The sequence below is a fragment of the Drosophila persimilis genome, unplaced genomic scaffold, assembly GCF_003286085.1.
Source record: "Drosophila persimilis strain 14011-0111.01,24,50 unplaced genomic scaffold, DperRS2 tig00000124-arrow-pilon, whole genome shotgun sequence".
Classification (NCBI taxonomy): domain Eukaryota; kingdom Metazoa; phylum Arthropoda; class Insecta; order Diptera; family Drosophilidae; genus Drosophila; species Drosophila persimilis.
Window position 1 is genome coordinate 3,567,622 of NW_020825294.1, and position 8,186 is coordinate 3,575,807.

An 8,186-nucleotide genomic window follows, 5' to 3' on the forward strand; every position below is an offset into this window, starting at 1 on the left:
AATTCCATGCCAGTGTCTTTAAATATTAAGTCTATAAAGTCTATAAAATGTGTAAACTCTCTTTTAAGTTTATTTTTTAAGAATTGACCATGTTTAAACTTAAAAAATTAATGATATTCGAAACAAATGACGATGATGAAACCGAAGAAATGTTTTTTTTCTATGGCTTTTTGGTATGGGGCTCTTCGAGATAACTATACTCGATGGTGCCTCTTAAGATTTGCAGCCTATATTATAAGGTTTTTTAATATTTGGGAACGTACATATATTTTATTTATTATTTTTTTACTGGAAATATTAGGAAACAGCAATTGGTTTCTTCAGATTATATCCATAGATGTCTGAAGTATTTTTAGTATTGTCAGTATTTTTATAAGGTATGCTTAGTATATAAAATGTATGTGCATATATTTTTGGGTTTGTTTTTTATTAGAAAAATTAAGATACCGGCTTAAACAGAAATTGCATCCTTAAGATAATTATATCCATACCTTTTTTAAGTATTTTAGTATTTTTATAGTACATTTTAGTACAAATTTTGTTTGAAAAAATCTGCTCTCTCTTTGAATTTCCATTTATCCCTGTATATATTTTTTGTTTGCCTTCTGATTTAGGCAGATTTATGGCAACAATAGAATATGTACATTGTACATATATTCGTATTATAGTAAAATGCAGACCCAAAACCCCCTGTAGAACACCTGGTCGCCCCATCAGCCCTTGGAGGAAATAGAGGGAGGAGAAGACGAAGCAAAGAGCAACAAAAACCAGAAAAAAAATGTCATAAATAAGAACGTTTGCAATTTGTTTATATTAAAATTGAGACGAGAGAGAGAGAGAGAGAGAGAGTCAAAAAGCATCCAAAAGTAGAGGGCTGCACAGATTCCCATTGCATTGGGCTCCCCCTTTCCCCCTGCCCCCCTTCATGGGGCTGCAGTATCGCATGGCCTGCTGTTTTTGTGAATTATGCGCCTTCCGTTGCATGCGGCGGCATTGCCAGGCCCAGGACCCAGGACGCAGGATCCAGGACCCTGGGACGGAGTCCAAATAATGGCTTGACGCGCCTGGCTGCATATTTTTGAAGTCAACAGCCAAAAGGGGGTGGAGAGAGACAAAGAGAGAGGGAGAGAGAGGGAGAGAGAGAGAGAGTACACCCACAACTAACGGGGAACGCTCGTTTTTGTAATAAAAATGTCATAAATCTTGATTTCTTGAACTCTAAACCAAAAAGCGTGCGATAGCGACACGGGACACATCTCTCCCTCTCTCTCACTCTCTTTCTCACTCTCTCTCTCTGTGCACACTGTGTGGCCTGGGCAATATAACTGTCTATTTATGCTCGCCTTGCATATGAAGTACAGTTTTATTTGTTTTTATTTATTTGCACTCGTTTGCAGCTCTGCTTTGTCTAGCTCTGTCCTCCTCCCCCACACACTCGCTGTCTCTTTCGCTCACAGAGAGATGCAAGTCCTTGAGAGGGGGGCTGAGATAATTGATTTATTGGCCAGACTTAAGTGAGAAGAAGTTCGTATTAGAATATAAGTAGGGATAGTCCTTGCATCACTAAGTAGAATATAAGTAGAATATAAGATAAAGGTCTCTGAGGAAGGAGTAGTTTGGATAGAATTACGATATATTCTTTGAATATATCGGAGTATGGGGTACCCTCTGAGATTATAGGATATTCTTCGATTCTTTGGAGTTCCTTTGCTGCCAAATAGACTTTTAAGTACTTTGGTGCTTTGAATAATCGTCCCTAATTTCCCTGCCGCTATTTCCCCGCGAAATGCTTGTAGTTTTCACTGAAAACCGTTTGTTTTTCCAACCAATTTCCGTTGCATTCTTTTCCTCGGAGCAGAGCAGAGCAGAGCAGAGCAGAACAGACGTTCCATTAACAATACGCATCAATTTGCATCGATCACATTGGGGGCTAACAATATGTCCAATATGCCAAACAGAAACAATGAGAGAGCGGAAAAACGAGAGCAAAACAACGAACGAACGAACGGATGAACGAACGATTGAACGAATGAATGAATGAATGAATGAATAAAGCGACAAATAAAATAAAATCGAGTTGCATTTCGGAGAAATAAGATAAATTCTCCTGGCAGCTGCGCTAACGAGCGTCTCCAGGGAGGGGTAAGGAGTGAGGAGAGGGGAGAGGGGAGAGAGGAGGTGTGGGGGATAGGGGGGTGGCATAGACTTTTTGTCAAACAAACAACAAAAGTATTTGCTGAGTAATGCCATCGCTTTTATCTTATGGGTTGGGGGGTGGAGTGAGGTGGATGGGGGGTGCCGCTGCATTTCTATTGGGGATGTGCGTGTTTGGTGCGTTTGTATGTGTGTCGTCCATATATCGTTGGTGTTCGTGACAGAAGGGGATTGGGAAAATTAGTTCTTTTGATTGAAGATAGAATTCCCATGTTTTGATTTCAAGGTATTATATTTTAAAAAATTTTTATCATATACTTTTTTAACAAAAATATTAAAAAAAAATATTTTAAAACTATTAGACCCAAATCTAGACCCAAATCTAATACCATTTCTCTTTCTATGTACCTTCAGCACATTTCGTTCGATTTTTAAAGGATCTTGAAGTGATATTTTAAGGGTTCCCAAAGGTACATGTAAAATGGAAGATTGTTAGTGGGATTCTATTCAATTTCTGAATGCAGAAGCAAGGCAGACTGTCTTAGGATTTGTCTAAAGAAAATGTAAACTATAAATCTATACAATTTAGGGATTGGATACCCACTAGATCCATTAGATCCAAAAAATAGGTAAAAAAAATATTGGTTTACAAAAAAAATACTACAATTTTTACAAATTTATTTGAAATATTGAAAGGGGATCAGCAATTTTCATTAAAAAAATGTAATATCAGCTTTCTGCTTGATCGTGAGTGCTTCGTGAACTCGTGATTGCTTCGTGAACTCGTGATTGCTTCGTGAACTCGTGATTGCTACGTGATCTCGTGAGTGTTTCGTGATGTCGTGAGTGCTACGTGCCTTGAAGAAGCCCCCCTCACGCAACCATCCCTAATGCCCCCCCCTCCCCCCTGTTACGCTCTTCATCTCTCACTCTCTCTTTTAGTCCCGAGGAGGACGAGCACTTTTGCCTTTTGCTTAATACAAATGAAAATGGATGAGCTACTAAATGTTGTCACTGTCTGTTCGCTGTTTGTGTTGCTGTTGTTGTTGTTGGATTCGAAATGTTGCATTGCATTGACTGCATGAAAATGGAATGAAAATGTTGCAACAAGCTGAACGAACAGCAAAGTTCTCTCTCCGCACTCTCTCTTCTCCAATACTTCCCGCACTTGCCGCTCCACAGCGAAAGTTCTACTTCTAACGGTGTCTCAGAGAGTGCTATCTCTTTCTGTCGCTGATTATTCGTCTCTTTTTCTGGGTTGCAAAGGAATGCACTTTGTTTCTATGACACTCACTGTGTGTCCCTCTAGCGCTTTTCCCGGTGCGTTCTTCTCCATCCCTTTCCCACGCCCCCCCCCCCCCCCCCCCCCCCCTCCCTTTTCCTTGCCTATCCCTATCCCGCCCTCGCCGCCCCCTTGCCCCCTCCCCATGTTGCGTCTGTTTTGTCTTTGTTTTTATGCCATTTATTTATTTAAGTCAATTTCGTTGAGTGTGTTTGAGCATTTTGTTGCAATTCGTTTTCGGGTTTCATTTTGTCGTTCCTCCCCCTCCCCCCCACAATCGCTAGCTGCCCCCACTATCACTATCACCCCCCGCCCGCGCCCCTCCAGCCATTTTCCGTTGCTGCGAAGGTTGTCATTTGGAATCATGAATTGAATGAGCGAATTGGACTCCAGGAACAGGTTGGAATCCGGATGCGTGCCCACAAGCAAGCCGTTCCCGGGTTCTGGTGGGGTGTAGCTCATTTCTAAGTAGCTGCACTTTTCCTGATGAGTCATACCATTTGGCTCATGTTTGAGTTTGAGCACAGGACAGTGGGGACATTCTTTGTCCATGGCATTCATCAATCAGCAATTTCGGATGAGCAGAATATTCTATATCTGTTTGGCACTCGAATACGAGGCGAAGAAACGAAGCAGATGTAGCTCTATGGCGCATTTTCTCTGTTTTCAATTGTCTTTGCTGGTTTCGTTCATTTCGCACCTCTAGGGATTGAGATTCACGCCATTGCGACGTGCTCACACGCACATTTTCGTTATCTTTTTGTATTCGTTCCTCTGTTCTTGCTGCTATACCAATAGGCATGGTTTTTTGTGATATTCGTTGAATCGCTCAAACATAAACTTCAAATTGTCGTCTTTGCTCTTCTGGTGCTGGCCCACAGAATAGATCCAAATGAAATAGATCAAATTATTGGAGCTTCGAGGCAGTGCCAAAGCGGATACATTCCGATGGGTAAGAAGTGCCCTTAAGGACCATACAGTAATCTCATCGAGAGAACATCGATCTGTATGTTTTATTACTGAACCAAACTGATTAAACATAAGAGAAAAGTACGGCGTACGGTAGGTAAAGGGCTCGTTAAATCTTTATAAACCCAAGAAGGCCCATCTAATTCTTTACCATGATTGAAATTGTTCGGCAAAACTTTAGTTTATGTTTTAAAATAGCACCAAGATATTCATAGTCTGGCTAATTTATAAGAGCTACTTCAAAGGGCGTTAAGAGACAAAGGGGCGCCGAGGGAACGATACATTCAGGCAAATTTGTTCCATTAAACCTAGACTAAAAGACATTTAATAAGAATTACATTCCTTGATTGGCGGGAACCAATGGAAATGTCTCATTAGTGACCGCAGGAAACGCACCAATGATCCATTTAAGAGAAATAAAAATATAAAAGAGGAAAACTGTATGGAAATTGTACACATGTAGCATTACACAAAACATTTTTTCTACATGACATTTTACGCTGCGGTTCACATCTCCACTTAGCCCAGACACCACCTTTATACCTAATTTGTGCAGTACAACTTACTCTTATACAACTGTGTCTCTCTTTAAATATGTGTGGTGCTCTTAATATTTTCTATTCAGCTTTTTTGTCCTTGTGTAACTTCTGGTGGAACTCGTTCACTGCCTCCTTGGGGCACTCTTTCACTGTCAAGTCATTAATTAGGAAAAAAATAGATATATTAAATGAAAGATCTACTAAAAGATATACATATGTATATAATAATAACATAGAGTGCTCTTATTAAAGTGGCTGGTAGGCACTTTACTTAAAAGAAAAGGAAGGCGAGAATCGTAAGCATCGTGTGATTGAGCCATTTCTATTGTCTCTTCTTTGCCTGCAATTGCAATAGATTAAATACTCTCTTAATCGTTCACTCTCTTTTCTTTACACCTGTGGAGCGCTTCGATCGTGACCTTACACAATATCCGCTCTCTTGAGCAGTTGCTGCATTAATACAAATATTCTAAGAGAGACTTTCCTTGTCTTAATTCTCCTTTCCTCTCACTGCCCACTTCAGCTTCTCTCTCGTTTCAACGATCAGTCCGTAATTATTGTTAATACGCGTAGTAGTCTCTTCTGTCTTCTAGCAGCTTCAAACCAAAAGAGAGTCGATTTTTAATTCCTCTTTCACTCTTTATTCAGCTCCTCCTTCGTTGCTCTTCGCCAGTCGAGCCCATTCGGCCTTGCCTGCAGTTCTTTCATTTCGTTTGGTGCTTCGTGCCAGCGGGCGGCCACTTCGTGCGTGGGTGTTTTCTGTGTGGTGCTCGTGTGGCTCCGCTTCGGCCTGGCCTGCTTCGTCGTTTTAGTTGAAGCTTAGTCGTCGCAGTGTTTAGTACGTGTGCAAGAATGCTGTCGCCTCGCAGGGCCAGCTAACGTGAATCGCGCGTGAATCTTGTCGTCGTTCGTTTCAGGCTACCGTTGCTGGTCGTTGTTTCGCTAACCGTTTGGGTCGTCCTGGCCGTCGTGTGTTCGGCTGCGCTAATCGCAATCTAAAGATAACTTATTGAAATATTAGAATATCTAACTGTACAAATAAGCGCGTGACTGAAAGAAAAAGCAAAACTAAAGGCAAAAGCAACAGCAGTCGGGCAGGCGTCAGAAGAAGAATAAGGCAAATGCTGTTTGCGTGTTTTTATTTTACCGCAAGAAAAAATCCTCAAGTAAAGTGAGAGCAGCACTTACACTTACTCTTACTCCTCTCATACTCACTCTCTCTTCTTTAACGGGGGCTTTAATTGCTCTGCTCTCGTTTTTTGGCATACATTAAAGCAGAAGCAAAAACAACAGCAGTGTCGCGCTTGTGTTTGTGTGTGTTTCATTGTGTATTTGGTTGGCTGTGTGTATGCTTTTGATGGTCACGTGGTCAGCCACCAAGTTGGCCTGCCAACTTGAGCGTGGAGACAAACAACAGCAATCGCAGGAGGCAGCAAGCAGTGGCCGTCCACCCATAAAGGATTATCATAGCGTTGAAAGCAGGTAAGAGTGAGTCTCCGCCGGCTATCATCTTCCAGCAAACTTTAAGAGCCGACTCTCAAGAGAGTGCCGCAGTACCCTGTGGCATAGCTGTAAAATTTGCGGTTTTAAGCGCCAGTTTTTCGCCCGCAACTTGTATTCCCACTGTACCGTTGGCAGTGCCACCCTCCGTGCCACCCTCCGTGCCCCGCTCTCTGTGTGTGTTTCCCGGAACCCCCTGTCGATTGCCGTAACTTAAAAAGCGCCAACTGACTGCCGGAAAAGTTGCCAAAAACTTTTGCCTAAAGTTTATTTACTTGTTTTTTTTTTTCCTTTCGCTACCGTTGCTTTCTCACTCTATCTCTCTGAGTGGTGTGTGTCTTCTCTATTTTGCTCTTTTACACTTCTGGCAGACTCTTCTCTTTTGCCTATCAGCGGGTGCGTGGGTGAGACAGAGATCGCGAGTGAGCGTGGGAAAAAGATAGACAGCAGCATAAAGGGGGATAAAAGCAGAGCTGTCTTTGGTGCACAAATTATCTTCATAACGGTTAAAGCAGGAGCTTTCTTTTGGGACTTTTAAAGAGGTATTTTTTCAAGGAAACCGCTTTGATTTATTTGGGAAATTCTTATATTTGTTGGAATTATTCTATGAAAAGAGTTGCTCGAGGAGAACACTTGTTTTTCCCTCAAAAACAACCCACTTATAAGCCATCCTGCACCTGCTCCACCAGTCCCTTGATTTCCGAGCTTCCTTGGCTTCTTTCGACTTCCTTCCTTCCTTCCGACTGGCGCTGCCGCTGTCGACTGTTTATTAAATTTGTATGTTGTCTTTCATTAGAGGGAAATGTGTGGGAAAGCTGAATGAAAAGTGTAGGAAAAGTGCCAAGTGCTGTTTCAAGGAGCAAACTCCTTCTCGAAGGAGCAACTTTATTTGCCATCATCTAGTTTGTGAGTGAAAATAAATAAATTAGTTAAATAAATACAAAATTCACAGAAAGAAAAGCGGGTTGTACGGCAAACTGTCATATTTATAAATTTCTAGTGAAATGTTCTCTCCCTCTCTCTCTCTCTCTCTCTCTGTCTCTCTGTAATTTTTTGACAATTAGAACATGCAAATAGCCCTCCGACAAATCCTTTTTGAAATGAAGGACACGCACGACCCCAAAAAATGGGACTGTCACGGGATACAGATACAAATAAAGATACAGATACAAAAAGATACGAATTCCCGTTGCCTGCATATTTGATACCCAAAAACATTTTTGACAATTTCCCCGTCGCTCCCCCGCCCCCCCAAAAGCTTAATGGCTAATAGACCTTGAGAGAGAGAGGGTTGAGGGGAGGGCAGAAGGGTGGCAGTCCGTGATGGCAGAAGCAATTGTTTTGGGGGCAGCAAATTATAGGCGAAAAGTCAATTATTACACAGCGCAAAAACAGAAGTTGAGGAGCATTTTTTTTAAGTGTATGAAAATTCCATTTTTTGGGAACCTTTTTGGACCAGAAATATATTATAGTTTTTTGGCAGGGTTGGGCAATAGTTCTAAAAAACTTAAATTAAAAAAAAGAGAAAAGAATAGAAATAATAAAAAGTAAAAAATGTTGCTTCTGATGAAAATATATTTTATATCCAACGGCAGTACCAAATTTTAATGCAATTTTCTCAGAACAATTTTCTGCATGAATCTTTTTTTCTATCACATATTAATTCCTATATAAAATAGTACTGGCATTCCAAGGATATTTATAATACCAGAGATATTCTGCCATTAATCTTTAGACTCCAA